At 46.2% G+C, this 21,192-nt stretch overlaps 1 non-coding gene across 1 annotated transcript; it reads left to right on the forward strand.

The window, feature by feature from the left end:
• Positions 1–3,516: 3,516 nt before the first annotated feature.
• Positions 3,517–3,606, forward strand: trnar-ucg (transfer RNA arginine (anticodon UCG)). Its single transcript is given in 2 exon segments — positions 3,517–3,553; positions 3,571–3,606. It is a non-coding gene; the product is annotated as a tRNA-Arg (tRNA).
• Positions 3,607–21,192: the final 17,586 nt, after the last annotated feature.

Below are 21,192 nucleotides of genomic sequence, written 5' to 3' on the forward strand. Positions count from 1 at the left end.
CAGCGGCTCCTCAACATAAAGCGCCTCACCCTAGCCACCGCCATCGAGACCTGTGTCCTCCACGAAGACGCAACCAGCCGGTACTCCAAATTCCAGGCGGCCGAATCGGCAGGGCTCCTGTCCTACGAGGCCGAGCAGGTCCAGTCGATTGAGTTCCTCCCGGCCCGCGGCCCGGACGAGGGCGGCCATTTTGCGCGCTTTCCGAGGCCTCCCGCGCTTGTACGCGCCAAAAGAGGGGACATCGACACAGAGAGACGGGATGCGCAGGCATGCTCTATGCAGGACCGCACCATGTATGCACGGTGGTGCGACGAACGCCATGATGTCACGACGTGCGGCAACTGTGGATTCGCACACTTAAAGCGGCAATGTCCAGCCAAAGCGCGACAATGCCTCTGCTGCAGCAGGATGGGACACTACGCTGCCTGCTGTCGAGCACCTCAACGTGCCAACTCTCTGCAATTCCACCAGCCTCGCAGGGACGTGCGGGCCATTTAGCCCCCATACACCGAATCATACCCTGACGACGTGCAGACCGGTGATACCGACGACCGGGAACCCTTTTGTGTTGCGGTAATAAACAAGAACTGGATGTCCCCAATTCGGACCCACCAGCCGATGCCAGTGCACAGCATTAATCCGGGCGATGAATGGTGTGCCATCCTAACGGCCAACCCAAATCCGTCACCCACCTAATAGACTGGGCTTATGAGCCTGTTTGCACATTGGACTCACTGAATTGTTTTACAATACTGTTAACGTGTTTCTTTCTTGTTGTTCCAGAAGTTCTGTTTCGATATTTGCTGATTGCACTTGTTTTGTTTGTGCTACAACCTCGTTGCTCTGTTGCACCTGACACCTTCCGATGTATATAGTTTAGCCTCATGTACATGTTGTAAATATTGCACACACATATTCATATGCACTCAGTACACACCAATATTTATTACCATGTAGGCACATTTCCTTGTGAAAAGGGGGGATGTCATGATATCCACATTAACATATCATAACATATTCTCTGAAGGTAAACTTGCAGGTTGAGTCCGTAATTAAGAAAGCAAATGCAATGTTGTCATTTATCTCAAGAGGCTTGGAATATAAAAGCAGGGATGTGCTTCTGAAGATTTATAAAGCACTAGTTATTCCCCATTTAGTCTTCTGTGAGCAATTTTGGGCCCCACACCTCAGGAAGGACATACTGGCAGTGGAGAGGGTCCAGTGGAGATTCACACGGATGATCCCAGGAATGGGAGGCCTAACATACGATGAACATCTGAGGATCCTGGGATTATATTCATTGGAGTTTAGGAGGTTGAGCGGAGATCTAATAGAAACTTACAAGACAATGAATGGCTTAGATAGGGTGGACATAGGGAAGTTGTTTCCATTAGCAGGGGAGACTAGGACCCGAGGGCACAGCCTTAGAATAAAAGGGAGTCACTTTAGAACAGAGATGAGGAGAAATTTCTTCAGCCAGAGAGTGGTGGGTCTGTGGCATTCATTGCCACAGAGGGCGGTGAAGGCCGGGACGTTGAGTGTCTTTAAGACAGAAGTTGATAAATTCTTGATTTCTCGAGGAATTAAGGGCTATGGAGCGAGAGTGGGTAAATTGAGTTGAAATCAGACATGATTGAATGGTGGAGGACTCGATGGGCCGAATGGTCTTACTTCCACTCCCATGTCTTATGGTGTTATGGTGCAATCACACACACACACTGATGGACAGGTAGTTGGACCAACCAACACACACACAACATCGCAGCGAATCACCAGTGAGGGCACACGCACTATAAAACAGGGCACACCACAGTTCCCGCTCATTCTACCAGGAGATAGCTCAGAGCACAGAGCTGACAGCGAGCCACTCAGACATACACAATGTGCTGAGTGCCTCACTAAGATAGTGCTAGGGCTGGGTCCACAGGTTAGCTGTTGAAGTACGAACCACAGCCAGAAGTTAATAGTTATTATTGCACAGAATAATAAAACAGAGTTGTACCATCTACACCCGTGTTGGTTCATTTGTGTATCGCAACACCCAACACGACAGTTTCTGGTTGGGAAACGTACGTACTGCTTTCTTTGGCACGCAGTCGTCCACACATTTGCTGATGAAGTCTGTGACAGTGGTGACATACTCATTTCAGTTAGTCGCTGAGTTCTTAAATATGGACCAGTCCACTGTCTCCAACAGTCACGTCAGAGCTCTTCTGCTTCCTCGGACCAGCACTGCACGACCTTCTTAGCTGGATTCTCCCACTTAAGTTTCTGCTTGTATCCCGGGAGAAGGAGCACCGTCCTATGGTCTGATTTTCCAAAGTGCGGCCACGGGATGGAACGTTAGGTGCCCTTGATTTTTGAGGAGCAGTGGTCAATCGTGTTGTCTCCCCTGGTGGGACAGGAGATGTGCTGGTGGAATTTTGGCAGTACACTCTTGAGGTAGGCCTTGTGGAAGTTTCCGGCCATGATGAATGTGCTTTCAGTATGGACAGTGTTTGACTATTCACCACCCAAGGCCTCAAACAAAAGCTAAAAATCACATAAATTTCACTTCACCCACATCAAGTTAACCAGAGACACAACAGACACGTTACAGACGAGGATGGGATTTGAAGCCACGTGCACAGAGCACAATGGTTTATTGTGCATCACCTTAACCACGTGGTACAGCTGCTTTACTTCAGGGCCCTTTAGTATCCCTCAATCAGACTTCTTTGAGTTTCTTTCGCACAGGTGCTGATTTACAGTGTACCGTCAAAGTGTAAATAAAAAATAAATCTCTGAGGAGAAAGGTTCAGTTATTAGAACTTGGGCTTCTGGCGCGAAGGTAGCGCGTCGGACTCCACATCAGAAGGTTGCGTCCAAATCACGTCAGGCTCCCGGAGATTTTCTGCAGCTGGTTCTAGGAATTTCTCTCTGTGTTGGAATGTTTTTGAAATGACTCCGTTCAAAAGCGCAATTCAAACAATCTTTTCCGGATATTTCTGATTTACCTGCTCAGTTTATATTTTTGCAAGGTTTAATATCGGATCAAATATCACGAGACTCAAACTCGTCCTGTTAATGCAGAATGACAGTGAGTTCAGTAAGAAATGTTTACAAACAACTGCAATTTCTTTCTGCTCAATGTACACAGTTATAGTGATCTGAATTAAACAGCAGGGGCGGGAACCGCAGTCCGCAGTCTTCACCTTAACGGTGAGACTGATTTTCAGTTTGGGGGTTTCAGAGAGAGCGGATGTTATTGCGGAAACTGAAGTCACTTTTCCTGTGAATGGAGCCGGATAAAGAGCCCTGGCCGGCCTGAGAGTCCCCGAGCCTCCATGAATCTTCACAGCTGACAGAGTGAAGGGCTTTTCCACTTTTAAAATGACCATGTCCGGCAGCTGGAGCTTTCCCTTGTATTTTCTGGGATCTGGGAAACAGCGGATCACCAAACAATAGAAATGAAACACATAGAATCGCAGTATTTATTAACAAGAGATAAACGTCAGCTCACGTATCATAACCAGTGGCCGCGTGGCCTAATGGATAAGGCGTCTGACTTCGGTGAATTTCAGAGATGATATCAGAAGATTGCAGGTTCGAGTCCTGCCGCGGTCGTTTTATACAGAAATCCGGTGGAACTTGCTGACAGCCGAGTTTTCCCTCCTCAGCTCAAACTTCCACCTGTCCATCCAAACACTGTTGTGGTTTTTTGGAATGTAATTTCTTGTAACTTTGTTCATTCAATTGTCTCTCATATTTTGTTTAGCCCCTAATGAATCCACAATATCTGTCTAATTTAGATAAAGTGTAGAATAAATTATTATGTATCAATCGGTTCAATACAATTCTGTGGAGGATATTCGAATGTCCTCAGGAAGATGGATAGAGTCATAGATGTCATAGAGTGTAGATTTATTTGTTCTTAAGGGCAGCACGGTAGCATTGTGCATAGCACAATTGCTTCACAGCTCCATGGTCCCAGGTTCGAGTCCGGATTGGGTCATTGTCTGTGCGGAGTCTGCACGTCCTCCCCGTGTCTGCGTGGGTTTCCTCCGGGTGCTCTGGTTTCCTCCCACAGTCCAAAGATGTGCGGGTTAGGTGAATTGGCCAGTGATAAATTGCCCTTAATGTCCAAATTGCCCATGGTGTTGGGTGGAGGTGTTGAGTTTGGGTAGGGTGCTCTTTCCAAGAGCCGGTGCAGACTCAAGGGCCGAATGGCCTCCTTCTGCACTGTAAATTCAATGATAATCTAGGACAAAGGTTCGGCACAACATCGTGGGCCGAAGGGCCTGTTCTGTGCTGTATTTTCTATGTTTACAGCATGAAAACAGGCCGTTCGGCCCAACTTGATCATGCCGCCCAGTCTCTATCACTAAGCTAGTCCCACTTGCCCATGTTTGGCCCTCTCTTATCCACCCTGCCCATGTAACTGTCCAACTGATTTTTTAAAGATTAAATTGTACACGCCCGTCCCAGATACTCACCACCCTCAGCGTGAAGAAATGTCCTGCCTGGTCTATTTAGTATCTCTCCCCTCTCACCTTATACAAATGCCCTCTAGTTCGAGACACATCTACCTTTGGGGAAATGTGTCGACTACCTACCTTATCTATGCTCCTCATTATTTTATAGATCGCTGTAAGATCTCCCGTAAGCCTCTCAAGCTACAGGGGGGAAAGTCCCAGCCTATCCAGCCTCTCCTTATAACGCAGACTATCAAGTCCTGGTAGCATCCTCGTAAATTGCTTCTGCACTCTTTCTAGGTTAACAATATCCTTCCTATAGTAGGGTGACCATAACTGAACACAGCATACCGTGTGTGGTCTTACCAATGTCTTGTACAACTTCAACAAGACGTCCCAACTCCTGTATTCAATATTCTGACCAATAAAACCTAGCATTCTGAATGCCTTCTTCACCATTTTGTCCGACTACGACTCTATCTTCAAGGAGCTATGGACCTGTACACTCCTTGATCTTTTTGTTCTATAACTGTACCCAACTCCTTACTATTAATTGAACGAGTCCAGCTCTGATTGGATCAACCAAAATGCATCTCCCCACATTTATCCAAATTAAACACCATTTGCCATTCATAGGCCCACTGGCCCAAGATGTTAACAATGAGCTGAATCAACTGTTTTATGTCCAGAGGGATGAAAGATTATGTCACTGGATTGGGAATCCAGGGGCCTGAACTAAACTTTGGGACAGGTAAGAAATCCCACCATTCAAATTCACCGATTTAATAGATTTACAAGGGGATTAACAGGGTGGATGCTGAGAGGTTGTTTCTTCATGTGGGAGAGTCTCGGACCAAAGGGAATGATCTCAGAGTAAGGGGCCGCCCATTCAAACCAGGGATGATGAGTAATTTCTTCTCTCAGACTATAGTGTATCTGTGGAACCATTTTTGTAACCGAATAGGGCTGTCAGGCTGGGTCAGTTAATATGTTCAAGGCTGATACAGACAGATTTCTAATCAGTAAGGAAATCAAGGATTATGGGGATGATGTGGGAAAGTGGGTTTGAGGATTATATCAGATCAGTTAAAACCTATCTGAATGGTGGAGCAGGCACGATTGGCCGAATGACCTACTTCTGCTCCCACGTCTTACAGTGTAATGAGATCATCTGATTAACTTGATTTCACGGCTGGGCGGCCGGTTCTGGAAAGACAAAATCTGCCAGCAGTGCCCCAGATGAAGCTGGCGTCTGTTTTAGAGATTCTGAAGCCGCATGTTTTCATGGTGCCAAACTCCTGCCCAAAACTGGTGTCGTGATTTAAATCGATTATCAGACAGAGGATTAGGCATATCGGTATTCAGAATGGTGCAAGAAGATTCATTCCTCAGGCCTGTTGAACTCCGAATCTAACCTTCATCCTAGTTCCGTGTCGACGAGAATGGATGCAGACCCGCAGATGCAAAGCACAATGGATTAGCAGCGCATCACCTTCACCTCTCGGCCAACTCGCCATGTAACCTGACTTCACCAAACCACCTCATGGACTTTTAACATCCCCAATAACTAACGGAAGAAGGTTGTCTAAATGCATTGGTCCAGATGTGCAGCCAGATGTGAAGTGTTGGAAATGTTGTTCCTGTCAGCAAATTACATTTCCATCATGTCAGCTCAGGGATTGTTCTGATTGGACTGATGGGAAACACTTCAACACCATGTCCAACATGTTTCTACACATTGTAAATAAAACACCGCGGAAAGACTGAAAGATACAAACAATTGATCGCATCATGATGAACATCACTCGGACGCCTCAAACATCCCGTCAATGTCGGAGTTCTGACGATTCTAATTTGTTATCCAGAGAAACCCTGCAGGACATTCGGCCTCTTGAGTCTGCACCGAACTTCGGAAGGCGCACTCGACCTGGACCCCCTCTTCCGCTTCTCCTCATAACCCCGCACTTGCTCATGACGAATCCACCCAACCTACACTGTGGGACGAAACAGGAACACACTGAAAAAACCCATGCAGACACGGGGATAAAGTGTAAACTCCACACAGATAGTCACGCAAGCTGGAATCCAACTATAATGAAATGCGAACTGACAGGATGAATTGCTCTAACTCCACATGTGTTGAGTGAGTGGGAAAATGAATGGCAGATGAATGTATAATATGTGTAAATGTGAGGTTATACACATTGGGAGCACAAACAGGAAGGCAGATTGTCATCTGAATGTCCATTAATAGGAGAGGGGAATGTGGAACGAGACCTGGCGGTCCTCGTACACCTGTTGCTGAGGGTGAGCTTGCAGGTGCAGCAGGCGGGAAAGGAGGTCAACAGTATGTTGGCCTTCATCGCGAGAGGATTTCAGTGCAGGAGCAGGAATATTCTTGGTGCAATTATCCAGGGCCCTGGTGAGGCCACGTCTGGAATATCGTGTGCACATTTGCTCTCCTTCTCTGAGAAAGGGTGTTCTTGCTGTAGAGGGAGCGCAGCGGAGGTACAGCACACTGATTCCTGGGATTAAAGGTCTGACGTATGAGGAGAGACTGGGCGGTTGCGATTGTATTCGCTGGCGTTCAGAAGAATGAGGGGATCTCATAGAAAGCTATCGAATTCCAAGAGGACTGGACAGAGTTGATGCAGGAAGAATGCTCCTGATGGTGGGATGTTCAGAACCAGGGGTCACGTCTGAGGATATGGGGTAGACCGTGTTGGACGGACAAGAGTATAAATGTCTTTACGCAGAGTTTGGTCAGATTGGAATTTGCTCCCACAGCAATTTGCTGAGGCAAAACCACTATATTTTCAAGAAACAGTTTGATGAAGCACATGGGGAGAAGGCAATCAACAATACGGGAGGGGAGGCGGGGGAAGGAGGGATCAGCCAATTGGGTTGGATGATCAGCCATGATCACAATGAATGGCAGAGAAGGCACGACGGGCCGAAGGGCCTCCTTCTGCTCCAATTGTCTATGTTTCTATGATTGGCGAAGAGCAACTTAAAGGCTGCTGGGCGGGAGGTGCCGCTGATCTTCACAGGAACAGACAGTGAGACGGAACATTGATCATAAACAGACAGTGAGAGAATACAACACAATAAACACAGGAAGCAACAATGGGAAATAACAAATATATTTGATTGGAATGTTCAATATCGTTTGGAATTGACAAAACACCGCCTGAAAAGGAAATTAAATTGGAATTCCCAACATTTTGGCATCTGGGAGAGAAAGGAGAAACGGAGAGAACAATGTAGGAAGGAAGAAAAGAAAGGATGGAACTGCTCCCTTGTACTTGGGGAACTGCTGGCCCACAATTTGCAGCATCTCACCGATTAGAAACAAAAGGACATAAAACTCTATCATTCGTGGATTCAATCAGATTCAGATTCATTTTGAACTCTAAAGGCTAAAGTGTTTCCCACTCACTCAATGTATTGACACATTTCAGAATAAATTGACCCCACAGAATAATGTTGTGTTTCTGCTCTCTGGTTATTTGTTTTTCCTGTTACTCTTCCATTCGATGTAAATCAACAGGAAGAGGGAAAGGAGCGAGGGAGCGAATATTCTGTTTCCTTACATGATTCTCTTCTGATCGTCACTTTACAGAATATTATCAAGGTGTAAATGAGGAAATCTGTCAGCATTAAAATTTAATCTTCGACAGGAGGTCTTGTGGCGCCCGATAGCGCTTCTGAATGCCGATCCGAAGGCTGCGTGTTAAATCACGTCAGGCTCACCGAGTTTTTCTGCTTGTTCCAGGATTTTATATCTGGACAAAGCCCATTGTGTGGGGAAGTTTTGAAAATCACACAAAGATAGGGAGTGAAGTATGTTGTGAAGAGGACAGAAGCAGATTACAGACGGATGGAGAGAGGTTGAGTGAGTGACAGAAACCTGGCAGCTCCAAAACAATGTTTAAAAAGCGCAGGGTTTCGCTTTGGCAGGTAGAGTAAAAATAAACAGAGCTTTACTTCGATGTCCAACGGCTGCAGAATTACGAGGGATCTCGGTTTGCTGATGCATGAATCACGAAAACTGAGTGTGTCAGTGCAACAAGTAATTAAGAAGGTGAGTAGATTTCTATCCTTATTACGAGAGGAGTTGAACATAAAAGTAAGGGTGTTATTCTTGAGTGACACAGTGAGTTGGTGCAACCACATCACAGAATCAGAGAATGGTTACAGCGCAGAAAGAGGTCATTTGGATAATCGTGTTTCCACCGTCTCTCCAACAAGCATTACGACTTCGTGCCATTCCCCGGCCCTGTCCCCGAACTTCTACAATTTTTTTCTATTCAAGTAATCACCTGATGCCCTTTTGAACGCTTCAGTTGAACCTGCCTGCACCACGCTTCCAGTCAGTGCATTCCAGACCCGAAGCACGCGTTGTGCAAAAGTGCTTCTGTTTCAAACATCTGCTTCCTTTGCAAATCAACTGAAGTCTGTGCCCTCTCGTTCTTGCTCTTTTAACTCGGGGGAACTGTTCCGCTCTATTTACTTCGCCTCGCCCGCTCATGATTTTGAACATCTCGACCAAATCTACCCTCAGCCTTATCCTGTCGAAGGAGAAGATTCCCAACATCTCTAATCTATCCTCATAAATGGAACCAATACTGTAAACCTCTTCTGCACGCTCCCCAAATCGTCCACAGCCGTCCTATATTGTGGCTCCCAGAGCTGTGCAAAATATTCTATATGGTGTCGAACTTGTACAGATTCAGCATAACCTCCTTCCTCTTGTTCTCTTTTCCATTCGGAATAAACCCAGAATAAGATCTGCTTTATTGTCTGTTCTCTCCACCTGTCCTGCTACCTTCAATAATCTATCCACACATACACCCACTTCTCTCTGCTCCTTCATCCCATACATGTTTGAATGGCAGCACCGTAGCATAGTGGTTAGCACTATGGCTTCACAAAGCGCTGGGTCTCAGGTTCGGACCACGCTTTGATCAGTGTCTGTGTTCTCCCTGTGTCTGCGTGGGTTTCCTCCGGGTCCTCCGGTTTCCTCCCACCCTCCAAAGATGTGCAGATTAGGTGGATTGGCCATGCTAAATTGCCCTTAGGTTAGATGGGGTTGCTGGGATGCGGGGATAGGGTGGATGTGTTAGCTTCATGGGGGTGCTCTTTGAAGAGCCGGTGCAGATTCCATCGTCCGAATGGCCACCTTCTGCACTGTAAATTCTATGATTCTATATTCCCGAGCAAAATGCATCATCTCACACGTCTCCAGATTTAAAATCTTCTTTTGTTTTTTCAAGTTCTATCTAGATTGTCCACGTCTCAGTTTACAAAATTTCCAAGTTTGTACCATCATCAAACTTTGAAACTGTTCCCTGTGCACCATGATCTAGCACATTGTTATATATCAGGGAAAGCAAATGTTCCAGTAGGAACCCAGGTGGAACACTACAAACCTTCTTCCAGTCCGAAAAGTTTCGATTGACCATTGTATTCTGTTTCTGATTATTCAACCACATTTCTATCCATATTGCTACTGTCCCTTTTATTCCAGGAGCTGTAACATTTCGCTAATTCTGTGCAGTTTGGGTTTCCTTATTTGGGGAAAGATGTAAATACGTTGGAGACGGTTCAGAGGAGGTTTCCTCGATTGGTGCCAGGAATGAGCGGGGTTTCTATTGAGGAAAGGTTAGACAGACTGCACTTGTTTCCAGTGGAGATGTGAAGACTGACAGTTAATTTGATTGAAGTACATCAGATTTTGAATGGTCTTGACAAGGTGGACGTGGAAAGGATGTCACTGCTTGTGGGTGAGAGCAGAACTACTGCGCAGTTAAAAACAAGGATTTCGCCCTTTTCGGACGGAGATGAGGAAATTTCTCACTCCCAGAGAGTTGTGCGACTTTGGAACTCTGCCTCAGAAGGCGACGGAAGCGGGACATTGATTATTTCTAAGGCGGAGATTGAAAGATTCTTGTTCAGCATATAAACCAAAGGTTTATCGGGGTTACATACAAACATTGCATTCAGCCAACTACCTGGATGCACAAGCGTTCGTTTGTTTTACTTGATATTTGAGGATAAATTCAGAGTCCGACACCATGGTGAAACGGTCTTTAAATGTCGTGTTCGTGTCTTCACATGTTCAGCACTGATATATTCTCTGGAGCTCAAACCTGCTCCCGATTTCAGTCAATGACACCATATCGATTGTCCTTATTAAAAAAATACAAGACTCGTCTGGGATTTGAACACGTGACCTCTCGCATTTTATCGCAAATGGAAGTTCTCTCAGAGATAATCATACCCCTAGACCAACGAGCTAACCGACGATAAAGATTCACTCAAACCAGCTTCTCATTGCCTGCCGAAGCTTATTGTATCTGCTCAATGCGCTTCTTTATTCCTGTTCAATTTGGTTTCGTTGTTAAAATAAAATCAAAAGAAACAATTTTTGTCTCTTGCTTTTCGTACTGGGATCATTGGGTAAATTGGGGTATTTTGGGTTTGTTGGCCTCCACTGCGAACAGAATAAAACAGGACCTGAGGAAGGAGCAGTGCTCCGAAAGCTAGTGTTTGAAACAAACCTGTTGGACTTTAACCTGGTGTTGTCAGACTTCATACTGAACAGAATAAAAGACATACGGGCCCAGTCATTGCTCTTGCTGAGTATTTCGCAAGCCCAGGCCAGATGGTGGGGGGTGAATGTCATGCGACATGAATCCAAGGTCCCGGTTGAGGCCGTACTCATGTGTGCGGAACTTGGCTACATGTTTCTGTTCAGCAGCTCTGCGATGTCGCGCGTCCTGAAGGCCGCCTTGGAGAACGCTTACCCGGAGATCAGAGGCTGAATGTCCTTGACTGCTGAAGTGTTCTCCGATGTGACATGTGAATATTCGATTCATTCTCTATCTGCAGTCTCTGTTCCTGTGTGTGGCACAGGTCTCCCCAGGCCAACAAGCCAGCCGCTGATTTGATCTCAGTTAAAATAACTTTTAATTGCGTCCCAAAGCCCATCAGTTTCCCCACAATTATAAATCAGAAATGTGAATGAACAATGTGACATTTATCTCTCTGTTATGGTGATGATCAGAAGCAGTGATGTCAGTTTTCACCACTCGCCAAGTCAGCCTGTGGATGCGTCTCGCCAATCACCTGGGTAATGTAATTCTGCCAGTCAGTGTGTTCAGTTGGCATTTTAGGAGAAATTCGAAGTCATCATGACTTCATCAGTGGCCTCATGGTTAAGGTGTGAGTGATAGAACATTACAGCACAGAACAGGCCCTTTGGCCCACGATGATGTGCCGACCCATTGTCCGAGATTAATCATAGAATTTACAGTGCAGAAGGAGGCCATTCGGCCAATCGATCTGCACCAGCCCCCGGAAAGAGCACCCCACCCTTGGACTGTGGGAGGAAAACGGAGCACCCGGAGGAAACCCATGCACGCACGGGGAGGATGTGCAGACTCCGCACAGACAGTGATCCAAGCCGAAATCGAACCTGGGACCCTAGAGCTGTGAAGCAATTGTGCTATCCACAATGCTACCATGCTGCCCTTAAGAAGAAATTAATCTACACTATATCATTGTACCGTAATCCATGTACCTATCCAATAGCTGCTTGAAAGTCCCTAATGTTTCCAACTGAACTACTTCCCCAGGCAGTGCATTCCATGACCCCACTACACTCTGGGTAAAGAACCTCCCTCTGACATCCCCCCTATATCTTCCACCATTCACCTTAAATTTATGTCCCCTTGTAATGGTTTGGTCCACAAAGGGGAAACGTCTCTGACTGTCTACTCTATCTATTCCCCTGATCATCTATCACGTCGCCCCCTCACCCTTCTCTGTTCTAATGAGAAAAGGCCGAGCACCCTCAATCTTTCCTCGTAAGACCTACTCTCCATTCCATGCAACATCCTGGCAAATCTCCTTTGCACCTTTTCCAAAGCTTCCACATCCTTCCTAAAATGAGGCAACCAGAACTGTACACAGTACTCCAAATGTGGCCTTACCAGGGTTTTGTACAGTTGCATCATCACCTCACGGCTCTTAAATTCAATCCCTCTGCTAATGAATGCTAGCGCACCATAGGCCTTCTTCACAGCTCTAACCACTTGAGTGCCAACTTTCAAAGATGTATGAACATAGACCCCAAGATCTCTCTGCTCCTCCACATTGCCAAGAACCCTACCGTTAGCTCTGTATTCCGCATTCATATTTCTCCTTCCAAAATGGACAACCTCACACTTTTCAGGTTTAAACTCCATCTGCTACTTCTCAGCCCAGCTCTGCATCCTATCTATGTCTCTTTGCAGCCGACAACAGCCATCATCACTATCCACAACTCCACCAATCTTCGTATTGTCTGCAAATTTACTGACACACCCTTCAACTCCCTCATCCAAGTCATTAATGAAAATCACAAACAGCAGAGGACCCAGAACTGATCCCTGTGGTACGCCACTGATAACTGGGATCCAGGCGAAATATTTGCCATCCACCACCACTCTCTGACTTCTATCGGTTAGCCAGTTTGTTATCCAACTGGCCAAATTTCCCACTATCCCATGCCTCCTTTCTGCATAAGCCTACCATGAGGAACCTTATCAAATGCCTGACTAAAATCCATGTACAGTACATCCACTGCTTTACCTTCATCCACATGCTTGGTCACCTCCTCAAAGAATTCAATAAGACTTGTAAGGTAACACCTACCCCTCACAAATCCGTGCTGACTATCCCTAATCAAGCAGTGTCTTTCCAGATGTTCAGAAATCCTATCCCTCAGTACCCTTTCCATTACTTTGCCTACCACCGAAGTAAGACTAACTTGCCTGTAATTCCCATGGTTATCCCTATTCCCTTTTTTGAACACGGGTACGACATTCGCCACTCTCCAATCCCCTGGTACTACCCCTGTTGACAGTGAGGATGAAAAGATCATTGCCAACGGCTCTGCAATTTCATCCCATGCTTCGCATAGAATCCTTGGATATATCCCGTCAGGCCCGGTGGACTTGTCTATCCTAAAGTTTTTCAAAATGACCAACACATCTTCCTTCCTAACAAGTATTTCCTCGAGCTTACCAGTCTGTTTCACACTGTCCTCTCCAACAATATGGCCCCTCTCATTTGTAAATACTGAAGAAAAGTACTCGTTCAAGACCTCTCATGTCTCTTCAGACTCAATACACAATCTCCCGCTACTGTCCTTGATCGGTCCTACCCTCACTCTAGTCTTTCACATATGTCTCACATGTGTGTAAAGGACCTTGGGGTTTTCCTTGATCCTACCCGCCAAAGATTTTTCATGCCCTCTCTTAGCTCTCCTAATCCCTTTCTTCAGTTCCCTCCTGGCTATCTTGTATCCCTCCAGCGCCCTCTCTGAACCTTGTTTCCTCAGCCTTACATAAGTCTCCTTCTTCCTCTTAACAAGACATTCAACCTCTCTTGTCAACCATAGTTCCCTCACTCGACCATCTCTTCCCTGCCTGACAGGGACATACATATCAAGGACACGTAGTACCTGTTCCTTGAACAAGTTCCACATTTCACTTGTGTCCTTCCCTGACAGCCAATGTTCCCAACTTATGCACTTGAATTCTTGTCTGACAACATCGTATTTACCCTTCCCCCAATTGCAAACCTTGCCCTTTTGCACGCACCTATCCCTCTCCTTTACTAAAGTGAAAGTCACAGAATTGTGGTCACTATCTCCAAAATGCTCCCCCACGAACAAATCTATCACTTGCCCTGGTTCATTGCCAAGTCCCAAATCCAATATGGCCTCCCCTCTGGTCGGACAATCTGCATACTGTGTTAGAAAATCTTCCTGGACACACTGCACAAACACCACCCCATCCAAACTATTTGATCGAAAGAGTTTCCACTCAATGTTTGGGAAGTTGAAGTCACCCATGTCTACTATCCTGTGACTTCTGCACCTTTCCAAAATCTGTTCCCTAATCTGTTCCTCCACATCTCTGCTACTATTGGGTGACCTATAGAAAACTCCCAACAAGAAGACTGCTCCTTTCCTACTTCTGACTTCAACCCATACTACCTCAGTAAGCAGATATTCCTCGAACTTCCTTCCTGCATCTGTTATACTATCTCTAATTAAAAACGCCCCCCCCCCACCTCTTTTACCACTCTCCCTAATCTTATTGAAACATCTACAACCAGGGACCTCCAACAACCATTTCTGCCCCTCTTCTATCCAAGTTTCCGTGATGGCCACCACATCGTAGTCCCAAGTACCGATCCATGCATTCACCCACCTTATTCCTGATGCTTCTTGCGTTGAAGTATATACACTTCAACCCATCTCCGTGTCTGCAAGTACTCTCCTTTGTCAGTGTTCCCTTCCCCACTGCCTCACTGCACGCTTTGGAGTCCTGAATATCGGCTACCTTAGTTGCTGGACTAACAATCCGGTTCCCATTCCCCTGCCAAATTAGTTTAAACCCTCCCGAAGAGTACTAGAAAATCTCCCTCACAGGATATGGGTGCCCCTCTGGTTCAAATGCAACCCATCCTGCTTGTACAGGTCCCACCTTCCCCAAAATGAACTCCAATTATCCAAATACCTGAAGCCCTCCCTCCTGCGCCATTCCTGCAGCCACGTGTTCAACTGCACTCTCTCCCTATTCCTACCTCGCTATCATGTGGCACCGGCAACAAACCAGAGATGACAACTCTGTCTGTCCTGGCTCTTAACTTCCAGCCCAACTCCCTAAAGTCGTTTATTACCTCTACACCCCTTTTACGACCAATGTCGTTGGTACAAATGTGCACCACGACTTCTGGCTGCTCACTCTCCCCCTTAAAGCTCCTGAAGACAAAATTTGAGACATCCCTGTCCCTGGCACCCGGGAGGCAACATACCTTCCGGGAGTCTCGCTCGCGACCACAGAATCTCCTATCTATTCCCCTAACCATTGAATCTCCTATTACTATTGCTTTTCTATTCTCCCCCTTCCCTTCTGAGCCCCAGAGCCAGACTCAGTGCCAGAGACCTGGCCGCTAGGACCTTCCCCCGGTAGTTCATCCCCCCCAACAGCATCCAAAATGGTATACTTGTTTTGAAGGAGAACGGCCACGAGGGATCCCTGCACTGTCTGCCTGTTTGTTTTCTTTCCCCTGACTGTAACCCAGCTACTCTTGTCCTGTACCTTGTGTGTGGTTACCTCCCGTTAACTCTTCTCTATAACCCCTTCTGCCTCCCAGATGATCTGAAGTTCATCCAGCTCCAGCTCCAGTTCCCTAACACGGTCTCCGAGGAGCTGGAGTTGGGTGCACTTCTCGCAGGTATAGTCTTTGGGGACACCTGTGGTATCCCTCACCACCCACATCCTACAGGAGGAGCATGCAACTGGCCTAGCCTCCAGCCCCTCTTACCTTACAGAATATAGCTGCCCTGTGGACCAACTGGACCTCGCCCTCCGACTCTGCTCCCAGTCAGCTGCACTCTCTGTAAACTCCTGGATCCCTTCTCGCTCTTCGAAGACTGGTTCAAGTTTGCTTCACTTTTCAAGGTCCGGCTCAATAAAATCAGTCACAGGCCCATGATCTGCTTTCCTCCTGTTCTCAGACACATCCACTTTGTACAAGGGCGCACTAACTGGTTTTCAGAGTAAGAGTCAGACTGCAGTCACCTCGTTCTCTCTCGATCCCTTTATCCCAGAGACACCTCACAACCAGGAATGGAACTTCTCACAGAGCCAAGAATGGAATAGTTTGTCGATTCTTCCACTGATTCAGGCCCGTCCATCACCAGGACGTATTCGTCCAAAAGAGTTGGGATGAGATGGGGCTGAGTTTCACTGTGTATCCAATCAGCCCTCGGAGAAGCACAAAAACAAGGAGTGAGGAGAGAAAAAGAAACAAAGAAATAGATAGAGAGACAAAGGAAAGAAAACAAGAATTTTTTTTTCAAATATGTTCCATTTCTGCCTCGATCATGTTACCCAGAAATACATTCAGCTGAATGAAACCAAACCACGTTTCCATTCGCTGCCGTTGCTGCTTCTCCTTCCAAACGCTGCAGGAAACGTTATTATTTATTGATTGTTGCTTTGAGTGTGAGTTCCTTATTGATCTTTATATTGAAGAATGAAATGAAAATCGCTTATTGTCAAAAGTAGGCTTCAAATGAAGTTACTGTGAAAGGACACTAGTCGCCACATTCCGGCGCCTGTTCAGGGAGGCTGGTACGGGAATTGAACCGTGCTGCTGGCCTGCCTTGGTCTGCTTTCAATGCCAGCGATTTAGCCCTGTGCTAAACCAGCCCCGTTTAGTTTTTAAAAAGAACGTATTTCGAAAAAACTGAATTCGATAAATGTTCACACCGTTAACAGACAACCAACCGAAATTCCGATTAATTGTCGAGCCGGCAGCTTCCCGGGGGAGTTAAACAAACATTTCGAATCACAGTCACTGCGAGCAGGATTCGAATCTGCGCGGGAAAACCCTATTTCATTTGAAGTCCAACCACTCGCCCATCACAGCTGCGTCATTCAACATCAATTTGGTCGATAGAAAAATTCTAAAACCAGCCTGGAATCACTCCAGGAAGTTGTTGCATTCAAACGACCAACGGGGCCCCGGGGTTTATGTGAGGAGGGATTGAATTTTCGTTGAAAATGACCATTCGATTTGGAGAGACTCGGAAATCTCAGCTCCCTAAACGCACAATTCCACTGAATAAATATTTTGTGTAACGACATCAGTTACATTGGAAATATATTAGAAATTCATGTTTCTTTTCAAATGCAGCAGCACTGCCCTTCCCAGTCTGGAAGAAAATTAAAATGATGAAATCTCGAAATTACAGAGGGAGACCTGTGCAGACCGAATGGTCACATGATGACCTGATGATGCAATTAAAATGATCACGTGTCTGGATTTCGGCAGTTCTCCCCGGATCGCGGTCAGAGCACAAGCCAGGAGCAGCTGCACAACTATTAAGTCAGTTATTTTTATTCCAACTCCTTGGTCGCCAGTCATTGAGAGAGAAGCATTTCTACATGGTGTCAGGAGTGGGCAGTATGGCAGAAGGACTCCACCGCATCAAACTCCTTGGATCATAGAATCGTAGAATCTCCAGCGCAGAAGGAGGCCATTCGACCCAACGAGTCAGCACTGACCCTCCGAATGAGCCCCACAGCGACTCTCTTCAAGAAGAGGTTTAATAGATATTGCACCAGCAGCCCGGCTAGCTCAGTCGGTAGAGCATGGGACTCTTAATCCCAGGGTCGTGGGTTCGAGCGTATAATGTTATTATCGGAAAATATTGATGCTGAATGAACTGTCTTCACAACAGGAAAACAAGGTTATGTCGCTGGACTGGGAATCCAGGGGTCTGAACTAACCCTTGGTGACAAGATTTAATAAATCTGGAATTGAAATTTCGTCTCATGTTCTGCTTCAGACGGATCATATTTCCACAACAGGGATTGATTTGACTGAACCACAGTGAAGATCTGTCACCGGCAGACTCACGGTTCCACGACACAGAGAGAACAGTTGCATTTCAGAGAGCTCAGTTACACAGCAGGATATACATTTACAAACAGGGCCTTCTCCACCTCGGCACCTTTTCTGTGTCATTGTGTGTGTCCTAATAGTCTCTTCCTGCTTTTCTGTGTGTCTTTCTCTGTCTGTCACGGCCGTGCTGATGTTACGTATTAATCTCACTTTTCCCAAACAATAATTGTGATTGATAGATACAGGCAGATTTCCGCACTGACATTCAGTACCAATGTCTAATAGAGACTGAAACCCACCCTCACATACAGTCCCAGACATTGACTCATATTGAAGGAACCCTGCTCTCACAAACTGTTCCACAGACTGAGTTGCAGAGTGTTCCCTCCACTCGCGAACACTACCTGTGATTTACAGATACAGAACAAATCTCAGTCAGGTGAGTAGCAGAGTTTGATGGGGACGACATGGATTCCACAATCACCTTCTCTGTGCCTGATAATCAGATGCAGTTGACACGCGGTATCTGTGTTGTTTTAACAAGAGTTTTACACAAGAACCGGAACTATAAGACGTAGGAGCAGAAGTAGGCCATTCAGCCCATCGAATATGCTCCGTATTTTAATGAGATTATGATTGATCTGATATATGACGTGTTATGACCTCACACTGTGGCACGTTGTCACAGTGGTTACCTCACAGAGCCAGCGATCCGGTTCAATTCCAGCCTTTGGTCACTGACTGTGTGGAGTTTGCACTTTCTCTCCGTGTCTGTGTGGGTTTCCTCCGGGTGCTGCGATTTCCTCGCACAGTCCAAATGTGTGCGGGTTAGGTGGACTGTCCATGCTAAATTGCCCCTTAGTGTTCAGAAAGGTGGGTGGTGTTACAGGGATGTGGTGCAGAGATAGGGACGCTGTCACAGGGTCGGTGCAGAGTCGATGGGCAGAATGGCCTCCTTTTACATTTTAATGATTTCATGATAATCCTCATGTCCACTTTCCCGGGTTTTTATATCTAGATTTCATGATGAACCTTTAAAACCAACATTCCAACCAAACCTCAGGTACCAATATCCTCAATGGTCGTTAATTTCCCGGCTGTCTATCATTTGGTCAGTCTGAGGAAGTCACGTCCTGGAAATGTCATACATTGATCCAGTTCTAAAGTAAATTAAGTCGCTCTAGTCCCTGATGACCATAGGCTGCTTTCCCCGTTGACGGTGAGATCTGACTGGTGGTGATTTAACCTGAGGATCATAAGACCATAAGACATAGGAGCGGAAGTAAGGCCATTCGGCCCATCGAGTCCACTCCACCAATCAATCATGGCTGATTGCAACTCCATTTACCCGCTCTCTCTCCATAGCCCTTAATTCCTCGAGAAATCAAGAATTTATCAACTTCTGTCTTAAAGACACTCAACGTCCCGGCCTCCACCGCCCTCTGTGGCAATGAATTCCACAGACCCACCACTCTCTGGCTGAAGAAATTTCTCCTCATCTCTGTTCTAAAGTGACTCCCTTTTATTCTAAGGTTGTGCCCCCGGGTCCTAGTCTCCCCTGCTAATGGAAACAACTCCCCTACGTCCACCCTATCTAAGCCATTCATTATCACCATACCTCAGGCGAGGGGCAAGTTTGTGAAGGCTGGGTTTTCATGATTCCGTTCTATATTTACCGTGTGATCAGAATCTAATTAACCTGGTGTTGTCTCTGTTAATATTGTCTCATGGTAAGGCAAACATCACCGATTGGATAGACGAGTGATCGTTCTTCAGTCTTGTCATGGACGGACCCGCTGAATATTGAGGCACTTTCTGAAAAGTTTACCTTTCTACCAGGAATAGTCTCATCCCAACACAATAATTTATCATTAATCTGCTCCAAGTATACTTTCATGACTCGCTGAAAGAATATACTCTATTTCCTGGAGATACCTGTGACTCAATGATCAGGCTATGTCCATCGTGAAGTGTGTGTTCCGATGATCGACGGATTTCTCTGTGAAGCCGGGAGCGTTTGTTTTTGCTGTCAAATGATGGTTCATTCCAGTCTTTCAGCGGGGGCCTTTCACACTGTGTGTAAACATCTTGGAAATAATATTGAAGTGTTTCCCATCAGCCCATTCACAAAAGTCCCTGAATATCCTGGGAATTCGTTTTACTGACAAAATCTGCATTTCTATCATTGACCACCGGGCTGAAATGAAATGAAAATCGCTTATTGTCACAAGGAGGCTTCAAATGAAGTTACTGTGGAAAGCCCCTCGTCGCCACAGTCCGGCGCCTGTTCCGGGAGACAGGTACGGGAATTGAACCATGCTGCTGGCCTGCCTTGGTCTGCTTTCCAAGCCAGTGATTTAGCCCTGTGCTAAACCAACCCCTGAAGACAAAGTGGCGCATATTTTCCATCAATTCATGGATGCAACACGAATTAAGACTTTTTGACGCATGCATTTGTGGGTTGAGGTGGCCGAGTGGTTAAGGCGTTGGACTGCTAATCCATTGTGCTCTCTGTGCGACCGAATCCCATCCTCGTCGATTTTTCATCCGCTAGTTGCTCGGAAGTGGGACTCATTTTTCCAAGATGGGTCTGCAGTAACTGATGTGACAATCCAGTCCAAGTTGTCAGGCCAGATTGCAGCGAGTTGTGTTGGAAAAGCGAGAATTCAAAATTCAGTCTTGTTCTGATTGAGATGAATTGATCGGGTAGTGAGAGAGGAACCACTTTGATTTGATTTATTGTCCCATGAAAAGTATTTTTCTGCTACCAAGGGAACATACACATTACATAGATAGTAGACAGAAAAAGAATAATCGACAGAGTACATTGACAAATGGTACATGGACAAACAGTGATTGGTTATAGTGCGGAACAAGGGCCCAAACAAAGCAAACCCATGAGCAAGAGCAGCATAGGGCGTCGTGAATAGTGTTCTTACAGGGAACAGATCAGTCCGAGGGAGAGTTGTTGAGGAGTCTAGTAGCTGTGGGGAAGAAGCTGTTCCTATGTCTGGATGTGCGGGTCTTCAGACTTCTGTACCTTCTGCCTGATGGAATAATCTGTAAAAAGGTAAAACCTGGGTGGGAGGGTCTCTGATAATGTTGTCTGCTGTCCTGCGGCAGCGGGATTGGAGACAGAATCACTGTGCGGGTGGCAAGCTTGTGTGAAACGTTGGGCTGATGTCACCACACTGCAGTTTCTTGCGACCTTGGGCCGAGCAGTTGCGATCCCAAGCTGTGATGCAGCCCGATAGGATGCTCTCTG

This window comes from Scyliorhinus torazame, chromosome 24 (assembly GCF_047496885.1).
Source record: "Scyliorhinus torazame isolate Kashiwa2021f chromosome 24, sScyTor2.1, whole genome shotgun sequence".
NCBI classification, from domain to species: Eukaryota; Metazoa; Chordata; class Chondrichthyes; order Carcharhiniformes; family Scyliorhinidae; genus Scyliorhinus; species Scyliorhinus torazame.